Genomic DNA, 16,969 nt, shown 5'->3' on the forward strand with positions numbered 1-16,969 from the left:
CATCCCCTCCTTCAGGATACTAAAAACAAAAAATGAAAAAAGAAAACATTTTTACTTATTGACTAACCTTATTTTTCATAATTATTCTTAATTTAGAGATAATTCCTACTACTATTTTAAAAGAATTGATACTAAAATGTATTTCCATCAACAAAGTTAAACGACACCAAAATGCAAATGACGTAGTTTCTAATTTGCACAATTTCTTACACAATATTATGCTTGTAATGGCAAATTACCAAAGCTTTTTTTTTTTTTTAACCAAAGCTTTTCAAGCAGAAAAATGTTTGCAGTTGGTCATTTTCCCTACACCTTAGTGAGTATCAGTAGAAGGGTGGTTTCCCATTCCTGTGGTGCATAAAGTCAATTAAAAGAAAAATCAAATAACAGCATCTTAACTTGGGTTCTAAACCTATAGAATCAATTTAAGATAATACTTTAAAATAAAAGCTTCATAAATATCCCCCCCTGGGCAGAAGAATAAGATGACAGAGCCCAGCTATGAGACTGGCAGCTGGGCAGCACCTGAGTGGGGCACCGAAATGACACAGAAACACGGCCGATCTTAAACCTGGAATCTGAATCGTCGGGTCTCTGACTCCAAAAATAGTAAGAAACACAATGACCATTTATTAGGTTCCTATTATTTGTCTGTTATGTTGCAAAAAAAACAAACAAACAAACAACAAAAAAAAACCCAAAAACTATCTCTAATGTCCTTCACAGTCTTTACTATTTCTTCTAGCAGGTAAGGAAAATGTGGTTTTAGGAATTTAAGTAAACTGTACAGGGTTACAAAACTGGTGAAAGTCAGAATTTTGAACCCAGATCTCCTGGGGTCAAAGCCAATGCTCTTTCACTACATTTGTGTTACAAAACGGATAGTAAAAAAAGAAATGCTGAGCTAAACCCAAGATTCAACATGAACAGTCTGCTATATCAACCTGATGTTCTGTTCTTTTACTATTTTATCACTTAAGCAACTTTATAATAGGGTGGTTTTGTGGGGCTTTTAAGCTAGGTCACTAAAAATGCTTTCCCTGAAAGCTCAAAAAGTATTTTAAAACAAGGAATGTGTAAAAAGCATAAACACATTAACAATGAAGAAGGTAGATTGCTGGGACTGTGTTTAATAAATTATTTCCATGTATTCTGGGAAAAAACATCCAGGGCAACATAACATTCTCACTCTGCAAAGATCAAATTTCATGTAATTACATCATGTAACATCTCAGATTTCAAGATGACAAACATTTCCATCAATAATCTGTCATTTCTTTCAAAGTGCAGCATTTTAATAATATGTGCCTATAAAACTTTCCTCCAAATTCAAAAATGTTAAAGGCTTGGTATTTTTCAAATACACAGTATTTGCTCTGAAGCAGCAAAAAGCACCGAGGCACCAATCAGGGCCGAAGCTGAGGCTGAGAGGTGATTCAGAGACCCGCCGAGGGACATACAGAAAGGTTCCTAATGTCAAGGCCACACCCAGGCCGGCTGCTGAGGCCAGCACTCCTCTGCCCTGCACTGGTCACTAGACAGCACAACCCAAAGTGCCATTCACCCCACAACACGGCCTGCCTGTCTCTAAACACACGAAGGCTCCCGAGTTCCCAGCAGATAAGCAGCCGTGGAGGTCTGCTAACTCTCCAGTTCCAAAGAGCCAGTTCCTAGTGTGAGAAGAGCATGCTGGGTAATGTCAGCAGAGTCCAGACTTCAATTCTCCTACTCGGTTGTATTCACCACCCTCTCTGAGGCTTGGTTTTCTTACCTGTAAAATGAAGATGGCTTTTTGTGAAGGGGAAAAGTGTTAACATTAACTCTAAGAAACTGGAATTGTTTCCAAAATGAAACAGAGAAGATGCCTAATAACTGGTAACTTCCTAAACATCTTCCCATCGCCACCACCACTCCAGTAATACTCTCAATTACTCTGAGAAACTCCATTATTTTTCTGCCATTTCCAATCTTCCACAACAGTACAGAGGAGAGCAGGTTGAGGAGCACGTCCATCACATGACCATGCTGCAAAGTGATACAAAGCAAACTGCCCACATCTGTAGTAAGGATCAGATCAAAACCACACTGAATCACTTGAGAGGTACACAGTACCGCTAAACTCTCTACGATTACATGATTCCAAGATGCTTTACGGCTACTCCAGTAACAGAACACAGTGCTAATTTACTTTTTACAAGGAATTTTAAACCAGGCTGCTAAGTATGAACTTTCAGATATCCCCATTCTTACAAACTTAACTTTGTAACTCATTTGGTGACAAAAACCAAACTGGCCTGAACTCATCTGGCAGCAAAATTTGATCAGATGTGTGACTATCTACTCTCCTCATTTATCCGTAACTAAACATTCGCCAAGGAAAGTATAGAGTGCTGCCCTAAGACTTTACTGGGGTTTTATATAACAGAGAATATGGAGTAATAACACATTTCTAAAATTTAAAAGAAAATTATTTCTATAACACATTTGGCACCAAAAACAAGGTATAAATCCATCCTAGTGAATATTTACTCAGTACTAAGTGTCAGGTTTAAGTCATGCAATAAGTCTACGAATAGGTATTATTACTATTACCATTCTACATGTGAATACCCAGTTCACACACACTGAAACCAGGGCTTAACCTAAGGCCATCTTCACCAAGGTCACTGTGCCATGTGCTTAGTCTCAGTCATGACGGACTCTCTGTAACCATGGACTATGTAGCTCGCCAGGCTCCTCTGTCCATGGGGATTTTCCAGGCAAGAATACTGGAGTGGGTAGCCTATCCCTTCTCCAGGAGATATTCCCAACCCAGGTACTGAATCCGGATCTCCTGCATTGCAGGCCGACTCTTTACCAGCTGAGCTATCTGGGAAGCCAAACCAATAAATAAATGCCAGAACTCAAGTCTAGGTGTGTTTAACTTGAAGGCCTAAGCTCTTAAACAGTTTAGCTAATACTTCACAGGAAAATTAAGTCACAATGAAAGTTTTTAAAACAAATTATAATTACCAAAAATTTCTAATGTAGCACATTGAAATTCCTGAGTATGATATACACTTTCCTTTCTGGGTAGTCACATCTAAACATCAACACATTCCACAGCTCAAAGGACAAAAAGAGATGAGTTTACTGTCGCTTTGCTTCCCAAAGAACTGGTCAGTCAGTGGAAACAGACAAAAACAACAGGCTCCTTAAACAAATGTCCACTGATCCTTTCCACTCAAATTTAGAAAGAATCATGGGTTTAGCGTGTTTTTTAACCACAAAATGTACTAAGACGATAAAAATACGGTTGATACGTAGCTTAAGTTTTTCCGGGAACAGCCCCAATGTAAAGACCTGCTGTTCCAAGGAGGGAGAGGATCACAGGACTGAGGAGGGTCAGTCACACAGATGCAAGTCGTCAGGACCACTGCTCTAAGCACAAGTCAGACAAAAGAAGCTTCAAGGCTTTGTTTTTTTTCTTTTGGATTGATAAATTTAAAATTTAAACTTTCTCTCATGACTTTCTTCTCAAATCAATATCCTTATTCGAGGCAATGGCTTTTCTCTACAAAAGACACATCACGGCCCCCATTCAAACTACCTTCTACCCAAAAGATCAAATTGCAAATTAAACACACTTCATTCAAAATCTCCATTTCTGAGTAACTTAGTTTATCTTAACTAAGGGAAAAGCAGTTAAGATTACTGGACAAATAATCATAGTATCTAACTTAACTGTTTCAGCTAAGGCATTTTTTAAAAAGGAAATACTTTCATTCATAAAAACATATTTTGTAGAAATATAGGGAATTTTTTTAAACAAGGAATCGTGCTGGGTGCCTCTTTTCAGGGTTACTTCTCTTGCCTGCTTCTCACTGTACTTACTATGTATTAGGTTTTGCCTGCTTCTCACTGTACTTACTATGTATTAGGCTTTGCCTGCTTCTCACTCTAATTATTATTATTAGGTTTCTATAGGTTGCTTGGACCAAGTCCTTGACAATTTTCTTGCTCATTCTCAGTCTTTCAGTTGTGTCCGACTCTCTGCAACCCTACAGACTATAGCCCACCAGGCTCCTCTCTCCATGGGATTTTCCAGGCAGAAATACTGGCGTGGGTTTCCATTTCCTCCTCCAGGGGATCTTTCCAGACCAGGGATTAAACCCTCACCTTCTGCACTGCAGGCGGATTCTTCACCCACTGAGCTACTTGGGAAGCCGGACAACTATCTGAAAGGTTCAGATGCTAAGTTCTCCTTGAATTTACATTATACACATGTATTTCTCGGGCTCCAAAATCACCGTGCACAGTGACTGCAACCATGAGATTAAAAGATGTTTGCCCCTTGGAAGAAAAGCTATGACAAACCTAAACAGCATATTAAAAAACAGAGACATTACTTTGCTAACAAAGGTCCGTACAGTCAAAGCTATGGTTTTTCCAGTAGTCATGTACAGATCTGAGAGCTGGACAATAAAAAAGGCTGAGCACCTAAGAACTGATGCTTTCAAACTGTGGCGCTGGAGAAGACTCTTGAGGGTCCCTTGGACTGCAAGGAAATCAAACCAGTCAATCCTAAAGGAAATCAACCCTGAATATTCACTGGAAGGGCTGATGCTGAAGATGAAGCTCCAATACCATGACCACCTGATGCAAAGAGCCGACTCAGTGGAAAAAACCAACATTTGCAAAGACAGAAGGCGGGAGGAGAAGGGGACGACAGAGGATGAGATGGTTGGATGGCATCACTGACTCGGTGGACATGAGTTTGGGCAGACTCCGGGAGATGGTGAAGGACAGGGAAGCCTGGTGTGCTGCAGTCCATGGGGCTGTGAAGAGTCAGACATGACCGAGCAACTGAACAACAATTTATTGAACCCTATAGGTTAAAAAATGGTCTCAAAGAAAATCAGAACCCCAAATTATCCATTCAGTTTATACTAACAGCTCTCAAACTAACTTGTACAAAATCATCTGAGGTATTTACTAAAAATGAAGATTTCTGAGCTCCACTAGGACCATACCACAAGATGTTGAAGGTACAGAACCTACATTTAACCAATATGTTGGTAAACCAGATAACCATGATACAGGGACTGCACCTCAACAACTTATGACCCACCCTGTATTTCGTCCAATGACGGTGTGAAGTTTCTTGTTCCCAGACTGTACAGCCAAACCATCACCAGCTGATATACTGCAGCCATGCTGAGTCAGTATCTTTCTCAGATTTACTCTTAACCTTTTTGCAACTTATTTTTTAAGCTAAGAGGTGAGATTTGACATGCAGCTCTGCCTATTCCAAACTAAACTACATCTGTCCTTGAGAAATGAGTGGCTCACAGAAAATATTCAACTTGTTAGTAATAATGAATTGAGGGCAGTAAAAATGGTTCAAGGGCTGCTAATGTCCAATGGACCACATTTTCTTTCTGCTTTATAAATAACATTTCAATGAATCCTTACAAAAACTCACAAGATATTTTTTTTTTCCTTTTACAGAAGAAGAAACTGAGGTAACACTCCTGTTAACCATCACTGACAGAGCTCAGGTGTGCCTGAATCTAAAGCTACAGCTCCTGACCCACGTGCAGGAATGCATGCCTTTAATTCTTAAACTGACTTTAAGAGCAGAAAGATCTAATTTATTTACTTCTAAGGTAAAGTAAGTATGCCCTAATTTATACAGAGCAAGCTCATTTGACTAATTCTCCTCCCCATACTAACTAAACACAAAGCGTGGTTCACCGTGGCAAGTTGGAGCTAAGGTACGACAGGAGTATTGGACTTCAAGTCAGGACGCAAGTCAGTTTGCTTCTACCCGTCCCGTGTGGTCCTAATTACGGGTATACTAAACAGCTATCAAAGAACTTGTTTTCCTAAGTTAAATAAAAAGCTATCACACCAGCAATTCTGTTAATGCTAGCACATTTTTAAACCACTCATGTAATTTAGGACAGGGAGGAGGGCCATAAAGAAACACCTTAAGGTAATTCAATCTACTCCTTTCTCTGTGCCCTAGCTGCTCCTATTTATATAAATAATGTTTCTCAATTACCAAGTTCTGCCCACAAGAGCCAACATCCTACTATACTCAGAAATTTGCAAAGAGATTTGTACCAGGAGGCAGAAATCTACTCAAAATTAAAAACTGCTTTAAATCTACACCTGAATTCTTCAAATGAAATATACTGATTCATTATTCTATGCAGAAGCTATAATAACAACATAACATACATTTATTTTCTTCATTCCATAGTTAGCCATAATATTACTTAGCATATAACTCGAATTAAAAAAAAAAAAAGATACTACTGAGACAGTGACAGTGAGATACAGATAAGATGAGAACACTCTCATTGAAAACAATCAATGAATCTACCTGTTCCCGGGAAGGATAAGCACTGCCTTACTATTCTTTATATATTGCTAAGGAGACAGGACTTCCATTCCAGTCTTTATAAGGAAAAAACATTCTCTCCATTATAACACTCTCTCCAAGAAAGGGTGGCTTATCCTAAACTTTCCCCAACACTGCAAACAGAGAATACTATTTGTGAGGCACCAGTTTGCTCAAGGCTAGTCAAGGACAGGAGCTCTGCTACCCCTGGTCTGGCATCGAATCACAAGGGCTAATGGACCTCTGCCTATTTAATGCACAGGATGCTGACTGGGATTTGTCTGATGTAAACAGTTAACCCGGGTAAATCACTGCTTCAGAGGGGCCTGAGCTCTGGATCTATAACTTTCTTACCCTGAAGTATACAGCCAGTCGATCCTGCCCATTATGGTGGCACACTGGGTCAAACCCCAGAGATCCCAAACTTTCTCTTCTTTTCTACCCCAGGACGACTAGCTATTCCCATCTGTGTAACAAGCCAAACACACTATCATTTGCACTTGAGACTCAGCTTTCCACCTGAGTGGCCCAGACTCCAAGAACTAAAAGTACCACGCAGCTCAAGTCTCAGCCTCCAGAACAGTTTTCCAGAAGCCCGATTCCCGGGATTCACATACTTGTCTAGTCCCTTTCCCTTGAATCTGGGCTGGACCTGTGACCTGCTTCAACCAACAGAATGTGGCAGAAATAAGAGTAGGCTGGTTCCAAGCCTATGCCTTAAGAAGGTCTGGTGGCTTCTGCTTTTGCACTCCTGGAAGCCCTTAGCCACTATGTGAGGCCAGCAATCCCGGAAAGGCCACATGGAGAAAATCAGCCCTGAGACAAGACTGTGTGGTAAATGAGACAGAGGAAGAGAGAGAGAGAGAAGACCAGCACCTAACTGAATGCTAGCCGTTAAAGCCACTGCCAGCGAAACCAGTGCAACTGCTCAAGTGGCCCAGCCCGGGAGAGCAAGCCTGCGAACCAAAAACAAAGAACAAAAAAGAAAAACCCCAAAAACCTCCCCCCAAAACCTGGTTGTTTAGTCACTTAGTTTCACGTTTGTTACACAGTAAGAAGTAACCTCTGCCTCATCTGTTTAAAACCCAGAAAAAACGACAAAGGTAAATTATCACAATCCGAACTATTCACACAATCCCAGAAAACGAAGTCCATGCCCTTCCTGCGGTCAGGACCTCCCCTCAGCTCCCCTGAACCCAGAGCACAGGCTCCCGGGCCATCCTCGCAGCCCTGCCTGCCCAGCCCTGAGCCCCAGGCCAGCCAGGCAGCGGGGACACCGCAGAGTGCTGTGAGCAAACGACAGGCTCTAGGAGAATTAAGGCAGACGCAGGTCTTTCTTAGTTCAGTTCAGTCGCTCAGTCGTGTCCGACTCTTTGTGACCCCATGAACCGCAGCACGTCAGGCCTCCCTGTCCATCACCAACTCCCAGAGCTTACCCAAACCCATGTCCATCGAGTCAGCGATGCCATCCAACCATCTCACCCTGTTGTCCCCTTCTCCTCCCGCCCTCAATCTTTCCCAGCATCAGGGTCTTTTCAAATGAGTCCGCTCTTCGCATCAGGTGGCCAAAGTACTGGAGTTTCAGCTTCAACATCAGTCCTTCCAATGAACACCCAGGACTGGTCTCCTTTAGAATGGACTGGCTGGATCTCCTTGCAGTCCAAGGGACTCTCAAGAGTCTTCTCCGACACCACAGTTCAAAACCATCAATTCTTCGGCGCTCAGCTTTTTTGATAGTTCAACTCTCACATCCACACGACTACTGCAAAAACCAAAGCCTTGACTAGACAGACCTTTGTTGGCAAATTAATGTCTCTCATTTTTAATATGCTGTCTAGGTTCGTCAGACCTAGACAGTAAATTCCTAACAAACCTTAGGAATTACCTGACAAATGGCTTTACAAAATATACACCCCAAAAGTCATTTAAACATATGAATGTGAAATGTATCCTAAGAGCTCTTAAGGTAAATTGCTTTTTAAATGATAAAACTTCTTACATACTGGCAAAAACTGTGAAGTATCATGATATACTTTTGAAAATTAGATCCTGATTTATATGCTCCCAAAATACAAATCTTCATAGACAAAGCTTCATTAAAAAAAAGTTTATAAAAGAACAAACTTCTTTTATAAAAAGTTTTATAAAAACAGGTGAATTAAAACCAACAGATTTTCAAAAGGAAATTAATATCTACATTTCACCAATGTACTTTTTCAGACAAGAAATCACCTTTTGCTTTTTCCTTGATAGAAGGGTAACTACTTGTGATAAATACTTAAAATTTTCAAATTTACGTACCAATGGCAACTACAATGAAGGCACCATTTTAACACAAAGGAGGAAACAGACAAGCTCAGATCTACACAGTAAAAAAAGTTGTTTTTTAGTAAAAAAGTTTACCACAGGTTCCAAACAGGTAAATTCAAACTGCTCACACAAAATCTTCAGTTAAGTTTCCATTTCAGATGAATAGTTGACGGGAAAAGAATACTGACTCAGGAACAAAAAGATGGGTTTTAGCTCTAGTCCTAATTTTAGCCACTTGCAAGCTTGCTAGCCATATACCCTGGAAACTTCACGTTTTTTTTACTTCTTTGAGCTTCACTGTCTTCATCTAAAAGGCAATTATTCCTGCCACACCTACTGCTCAGTTGTCATGAGAATCAAATGATGACATATAACCCATGATGAAAAAGTGTAAAAGACTGTAACATATAAAATATGGTATTCTTCTTAGCACCAGCAAGGGGTAAAAAAACCACCTCTGTATGTGCTTTTTATCAGACATTCTTCCTCCACTGTGTATTACTAGCTACGTGTGTGCATGCATGCTAAGTCGCCACAGTCGTGTCCCACTCCTTGCAACCCCACAGACTGTAGCCCGCCAGACTTCTCTGTCCATGGGGTTCCCCAGGCAAGAATACTGGAGTGGGTTGCCACGCCCTTCTCCATGGATTACTAGCTAGTTATTTCAATGACCACCACTAAGGCTAATTTATTGGTTTATAGTGCTTGTTATTATTACATCATATTTTTATAGAAAGAGTAAAAAAGATCCCAGCCTTTCTAACAATTATGAAATCAGTTTCCAGAGCTATACTGTGTAATAACTTACTCTGGTTCCCTACCAGGAGGACAATCCTATAGAGGCAGAAAAGTCAACCGTTTACTAATCAAATTACGCTTTAACCATAACAGGCAGCGTTAGCTACTTAATCCAAAGAAAAAAAAACACTGACTAGGTCTCCGCACTTCAGTATTCTGTAAAGTTTTAATTTTTACTTAATAAAATGTTCCTGAATGAAAAACTATTCTCAAGTAGGAATACCTGAATACAGAAGATAAAAGTTCTTAAAAGTTTTCTATTCCACTTACTTCCCCTCCAGCCCCACCTCTCCAACCCAAACTGAGATACAAAGGAAATAAACGAGAGCAAGACTGTTTTGGTATTCCTATCTGATCTCCATATACCCAACTCACCTATCAGTCTCACTAGCTCCCCTGTACCTAGAAAACAGGAAAGGTACAGACAGTCTAATAAAAATCTAAAACCCAAGAATCACAAAATGTTAAGAACTGGAAGGAACCTCCCAGGATCCCTATTGGTGAGGTCACTTAAAGATAGTGATTGCATTCAATTGACGATAAATCGGTTGTACACATTTCCAGACAAGAAAACCATCACAGTCCATCAACTCCTGATTCTACTTTACCCATTTGCTAACTGAAACACTTGGGACAAATCACGTAACTTCTTGGATTACTTGGTTCTGTAATCGAATAGTAAGTAAGTTAGTCAAAATTCTCGGTAAGCGAAAAACCACAAGTCTAAGGAGATACTATCACTAGATGTGCGTATGTCTCTACAGCAGAGGTTCTTACTGGTAATAGGAAACATCTGAAGGTCTATTGTTTTAAAAGGTCCCCAGTAACTCTAAGCACTGCTCCCAACCCACGGGCCCGTAGGTTCCATGAAAGAGATTTAGGTGGTCCAGACTCCTCGAAGATTATCCACAAAGCACAGGTACATATGAAAATTTTCCAGGCCAGCAGATTTCTTTAGTTTCAGCAAGGGTTACTAATCCCTGAAAGGTTGAGAACTACCTGAGAACTACCCCTGTAAAGTAGGCTGAAGATAAAGCTTCTGTGGATGTTGCTCAAAAGGTACCACTATTCTCTCAACCAGCCTGGATCAGAACCTCAGTTACTTTATTTTCTTCTTTTTCTCTCTCATTATCAAATTCTGTCTATTCTACTTCCTTCCTCCATCCCTATTACTGCCAGTAGAGTTGAGACCCTGACACCTTTGACCACAGCAATGACGTCTGTTGTACCTCCAAGTTCTACTTCAATTCACACAAGCTGCTGCCAGATTAATCCTCTGAAAACAAAGCTTTAATCATTTCCTTCCCAACTCAAAAATCATCTGTAAAACCCCGTCGCCTACTAAATCCAAGGTTACACGCCCAGCTTTAAAAGCAGCCCATAAGCTGGTTAAATTTTTTACTTGAAGCTTTACCACCCATTATGCATCTATGTGTATTAAGTTGCTTCAGTCGTGTCTGACTTTCTGCAACCCTACAGATTATAGCCCGCAAGGCTCCTGCTTCCATGGGATTCTCCAGACTAGAATACTAGAGTGGGTTGCCATGCCCTCCTCCAGGAGATCCTCCTGACCCAGGGATTGAACCCACATCTCTTTTATTTCCTGCACTGACAGGTGGGTTCTTTTCCACTAGTGCCACTTGGGAGGTCCCTTATATTGGTACTGGTAAGTTTTATTTCATCCAAACATACTTACCTCTTCCCCAAATGTATGAACTCTGAGCTCTCTTAATCCCTTCTCTCTGCCTGGATTACCTTTCCCAGCCTATCAAAAGTCCATAGTCATTCTTTAAACTGAAGATTTAAAAAACCCGAAGCTCTATGAAATAACCCCTCTAGTTCTACCTTGCCAAATAAGATGTGAGCTCTAACCCCTCTGAATCTGAATTCAATATGATTCAGACTCTTTTAATACTCTGTATTAAAAAACAAATTAGGCATTTGTGTACAGAACTTCCTACCTGCCTAACTAGTCCTTGAAGGCAGAAACTGTTAACACCCTCATCTTTATATTCCCCCAAATACATTGCAGTCATGCTGTAGATGCTTAATAATCGTGTAAGGAAGTAGAAGAAACTTCAGCCTTCACAGGATAAGCAGATTATTATCTCTTGAAGGCAGAGACCTACATGCAACATTTTAGCTTCCAAAAACATAACCTTTTGCTACTGCCTTTCAAAGTCCCTATGCTGTAGGTCATATAAATAGTTTTGCATTATAAGGGAAGACCCATTTGAAAATGTTAATAAGCTACCTGAGAAAGAATGGTTTTCCCACATACTTTACACTTCTCAATTTGAAGAGCTCCCAACTCTAAATTTTCAATTTAAAAAATATTAACTATTTATGAAAAGTGATAAATTCAGCCACAGATAATTATCTACTTTATGACTAAAAACAAGTCACATAAATAAAAGAATGCCCTTCTTCTTTAAAAGGTCCATTTCGCTTGCATAATACATACAGACTTAATGAGACAGGTAGAGTGGATTTATACATAAGCATGAACCCTTGCAGAAATGTACATACAACTGTACACCAGGTATTTCAGGCAAAAAACAAAAATCCAAAGAGAAGGAAGATAACTTTGGACTGTATGTATCCTTTACACTACTATTACCAGTAACATTTTAATGCAGAAACTCACATCTTTTGCACACTAGCTACACACAGAGATAAAAACTAATCAAACTGGAAAAGAAAGCCACATGAAAGCCCCTGGAAAAAATTTTTATCCTGGAAGAGCAAAAATGCAAACGTAACATACTTTTCTTCTTTGGTGATGAAGGTTTCATAGAATCACGGTGAAGGAAAGGAAGCTCAACTCCGAAACCTACGGAGCAAAGAAAAGGCTGGTTGTGCACAAGACGGATGGTTTAAAGGCTGCAAAAAGCAATGGGCAGATGACAAAAAATTTTTAAATGTCTAAAGAGACGAAAAGGAGAATGGTCCGAGTCACAATAAGATAAGGACGAGTAAAAACTGCAAGGTCACTGGGACCCAGCAGGTCACAAAGGTGGAGGTGGGGGTTGTGTTGGCGGGGGAGGCGGGGGGGAGCCGCAGAGTCGGGGAAGAACCGGTGGCGATAACATGTCAGGAAAAAAAAAAAAAAAGGCGTTGTGAGGCGGGGACCCTGGTCTCGGGACGGCGGAACTGAGGTGGAAGCCGGGGCGGCGAGCCCCCGGACGAGGGCTCTGAGGGAGGCGAGAAGGCAGGGAGCGGGCGGAGGAAGCCCGAGGACCGCGGCTGCCGAGTCACGGAAGCTCCGGGCGCCCGTCTCGTCAGCTCGGGCCCGGACCCGCGACCCCACCTCAGAGCACAGCCGGCCGCGCGCTGCGGCCGGGCCCCGACGGCCCTCGGGGGGTTCCCGCCCCGGGGCGGGCCGCGCTGGCCCCGGGCGCCGCCTGAGGGGGTCCCCGCCTGGGGGGGTCTCGGCCCGCGCCCCCGCGCCCCCGCGCGCCGCGGCGTCCTCACCCGGCGCGAAGCCGTCGGCTCCCGGCGGCCCCGGCGGCGGCGCCTCCTCCACAGGCGGGCGCCCTCAGCCTTCGGCGCCCAAGACCGCCATCTCTCAGCAGGCGCGGCGGCGGCGGCGGCGGCAGCGACCCAGGCGGCGGCCCCGGCAGCCCAGGCCGCCCGCAGCCACTAGGAACCCGCTCGCCGCGCTCGCCGACACCCGCCCCTCCCCCCACCCCGCCCCGGCCTCGCACCGCCCCCAACCGGCCCCACGCCTCCCCGCCCGGGAGCGCGCCGCGTGCCCGCGCAGCCGGCGCCGCTCCCCGAGCGCGCGCGCCCCCCCCCGCCTACGCCCCGCGCCGGCCGGGGCCCCGCGCTTCAAGTCCGGACCCGGAATCCGGCTCCCCGCGAGCATGCGCAGCGAGGGAGCGCCCCCCCACCCCGCCCCCACCGCGGCCGCCTGTGGAGAACTCCGCCCCTCCGGGTCTTCGCGGCGGGCGAGGAAGGGGGAAGGCCACCCAATGGGAGGTGGGGGCGGGGCCTGAGCCTGTGCAAGGGGCGGGGCCGCCGCCGAGATTTGAGAAGAGGCTTCTGGAAGCCGGAGCTGGGTGTTGCGGGCTGGACTTTGTGGTTCGCGGCCGAACGGGTGCCGGGCTTCCAGCAAGGCTCAGGCGGCCATGGAGTTTTTCCCTTGATCGCTTTACGCAAAAGGAGGCTGTTAATACTCCGTGACCTCGCTGAGTGTTTGGCCCAGAACCATTGCAAGAGTAAATAATTGCGTTTAGCACATGGTCATACCAGAAGACTTCTAGTCCGCTTTTGCTGCGAACCTAAACATTCACTCCCCTAACCCCACAAGATCCAACGCTTTGGCCACCTGATGAGAAGAACCGACTCATTGGAAAAAACCCTGATGTTGGGAAAGATTGAAGCGGGAGGAGAAGGGGACAACAGAGGATGAGATGGTTGGATGGCATCACCGACTGGATGCACATGAGTTTGAGCAAGCTCTGGAAATTGGTGATGGACAGGGAGGGCTGGCGTCCTGTAGTCCATGGAGTCGCAAAGACTCGGACGGGACTGAGCGACTGAACTGAAATGAACCCCACAAGAGTACAGTGATAAATACTAAACAAGAGCTTGTGTATGTGCAGTTAATCCAAACAGCAGTTCCATAAGAAGGGTCTATTATCCTCGTTAATGAGTCAGCTAGTCTTGGCTCTGTGCCTTGCTTTTAGAACCCAGGCTCCCATGCAGATAAGAAAGTGATGACCACGTTACTCCCCAGATGAACTGATCCTTTACGTCAGAGAGATAATAAAGGTCATCCAGCATGGATTTCTACAACTTGTGCCAGTTGCCTCACCCAAGCTCCATACATTACCTACGTCCACCCCCAAGCTTACTGTTTTCCCTCTGTCTCAGGCTGGGTGTCTCTGCTCCCGTCCAAGTGAACCTCTCCACTGCGTGCTCCCCTGTGAAGCCCTCCTTGGCATATCTTTAACATGATCCCTTTTGGTACTACTCTCCAGGATAATTAGGTAAGACTTTTGTGTCTGAAAGCTTCCCTTGACTTTAAAACTTCTTTCTGGTTCTCTGTTTTCTTCCATCATAACTAAGCCTTTGAAAGAATTGTGTATCAAGAACATTGCATTTCATGAATATTTGTAGGATTCAGCAAAAAATCTTTTAAATAAACGCACATTGTCTTCATCTCCACTCCATCAGTTCCTACCCTCTGACTTCCTACTTGGATCTCATGCAAGCTGTATCCACAATGATTATTCTAACACATACTTTAGAGCGCATGACTCCACTGCTTAAAATCTTTCATTGGCTCATCAGCGCTTTTGAGACAAAAATTAACACGGTTCTTCAAGGCTTCTTTCATGCTGATGGGCTTTTCCCTCCTGTTAGGACAAAGTCTTCAAAGTTCCTGACTGTACTCACTCATCTCTACTTTGAAGAGTACTGTTTCCTCTGACCTTTCCCTCACCTTTTTGCTTGTCCAGCTCCTTTAAAAATAAACTCAAGAACATGCTGGCAAGTGCACTCTGAGACATAAACCCACACGTTGCTGGCCAAGGTCTGTGCTCCATCTGCTGAACACAGAGGCCTCCTTCCACTTCTTGCTCTCCTTACAGCTCTCCAGAGTCCTCAGTTTTCATCTCTGTTGAGCTCCATTCAGAAGGTCCTAGTACTCACCAAGGCCCCTAAGTTGATAGCCAACATTGGACCAGCCTTTCATTATTAAATGTTTCTTTGGTGTTCAAATGAACACTATTACAAGTACCTTTTCACAAATCACTGCCCATGTCCTAACTTACAATCATAATTTATATGCTTAAAAGTAATTGAAGATGTGAACAATTTTAGCCCTCTCGAAACATATTGGCAAGTTACCTTTCAGGAAGGATGTCAGCATAGGTGTCACATTGCCTGGAATCAAAAACACACCTCTGCCACCCAGCATCACATTCCAATTTTCATGGATTCTAGGTGCTTTTACTTGGGCCTCTTCCTCCATAAAATAATATTTAAAATTATATTTATAACTGAATTGAAACAAAGATAGCATACTGGTAATATGCAGTAAAACATTTCTTCGGCCTGAGCATTCATTTTTTCTTTCTGATTTTAAAAGACAGTAAAACATTATAGTGAAAGTCGCTTAGTCATGTCTGACTCTTTGCAACCCCATGAGCTATAAAATCCATGGAGTTCCCTAGGCCAGAATACTAGTGTGGATGACCTTTCCCTTCTCCAGGGAATCTTCCCAACCCAAGGATAACCCAGGTCTCCCACATTGCAGGCACATTCTTTACCAGGTGAGCCACCAGGGAAGCCCAAGATTACTGGAGTGGGTAGCCTATCCCTTTTCCAGTGGATTTTCCCCACCCAGGAATCCAACGGGGGTCTCCTGCATTGCAGGCAGATTCCTTACCACCTGAGCTATGAGGGAAGCCCTGTGGCCCTCTGAAAGTATGGTTAGCCTGAGGCACTGTACCTATCTTGTCAATTGAATAAGTCGACACTCCTGCCTCCTATGAGCTATGAGGTTTGGCCAAAATCTTCAGTCTGTGCCTCAACCAGAAAGTTGGTTTAATACCACCACATGATGTTGTAGTAAAAAGAAAATTAGTTGCTACAAATAAAATAACTAGAACTATGTGTCATATAATAAGTTACTGATATTCTAATTTTCATTCTCAGTTTTCCCACAGCACCATATGAGAGTATGTGATTATCCTTCTTCACTGTGCCAAAGTCATCTTGGTATAAGTCTTGGCTGGGTATATTCTCATCACAGGGCAAAAATGGTATCTTACTATTGGTCCATTGTCCATTTTCTTGCTAGAGTATTCACAAAAATCAATTTATATAATGTAGATATTGATGTACATATAATGTAGATATTGTAATGTACAATTACAATATATAATGTAGATGTGATGTACAATTATAGAATGTAGATATTGATAATATAAATGTAGATACATTTATATAGTGTGGATACTGGCTTAAAACTCAACATTCAAAAAACTAAGATCATAGCATCTGGTCCCATAATTTCATGGCAAACAGGTGGGGAAACAATGGAAACAGTGACAAACTTTATTTTGGGGGGGGCTCCAATATCACTGAAGATGGTGACTGCAGCCATAAAATTAAAAGATGTTTGCTCCTTAGAAGAAAAGATATGACCAACCTAGACAGCATATTAGAAAGCAGAGATATTACTTTGCCGACAAAGGTCCATCTAGTCAAAGCTATGATTTTCCCAGTAGTCATGTATGGATGTGAGATTTGGACCATAAAAAAGCTGAGGGCTGAAAAATTGATGCTTTTGAGCTGTTGTGTTGGAGAAGATTCTCGAGAGTCCTTTGGACTGCAAGGAGATCCAACCGGTCCATCCTAAAGGAGATCAGTCCTGAGTGTTCATTGGAAGGACTGATGTTGAAGCTGAAACTCCAATACTTTGGACACCTGATGCAAAGAGCTGACTTATTTGAAAAGACC

The 16,969-nt window shown here is 42.9% G+C and overlaps 1 protein-coding gene across 16 annotated transcripts in view; it reads right to left on the bottom strand.

The window, feature by feature from the left end:
- Nucleotides 1–13,140, bottom strand: part of WWP1 (WW domain containing E3 ubiquitin protein ligase 1) — a 156,772-nt gene extending 143,632 nt beyond the window's left edge. For 11 of the 16 annotated variants that reach the window (XR_009595095.1, XM_060393965.1, XM_060393970.1 and 8 more), the window contains exons 1-2: nucleotides 12,971–13,140; nucleotides 12,264–12,329 (exon numbers count right to left, since the gene is read on the bottom strand). The gene's annotated coding sequence lies outside the window, so the exon portion shown is untranslated. Of the gene's footprint in view, nucleotides 1–8,791; nucleotides 9,349–12,263; nucleotides 12,855–12,970 lie in introns of those variants that run through there. The other 5 variants (XM_042254512.2, XM_027973247.3, XM_060393959.1 and 2 more) reach the window with 3 other exon arrangements.
- Between the last annotated feature and the right edge of the window lie 3,829 nt (nucleotides 13,141–16,969).

The sequence above is a fragment of the Ovis aries genome, chromosome 9 (genome assembly GCF_016772045.2).
Source record: "Ovis aries strain OAR_USU_Benz2616 breed Rambouillet chromosome 9, ARS-UI_Ramb_v3.0, whole genome shotgun sequence".
NCBI classification, from domain to species: Eukaryota; Metazoa; Chordata; class Mammalia; order Artiodactyla; family Bovidae; genus Ovis; species Ovis aries.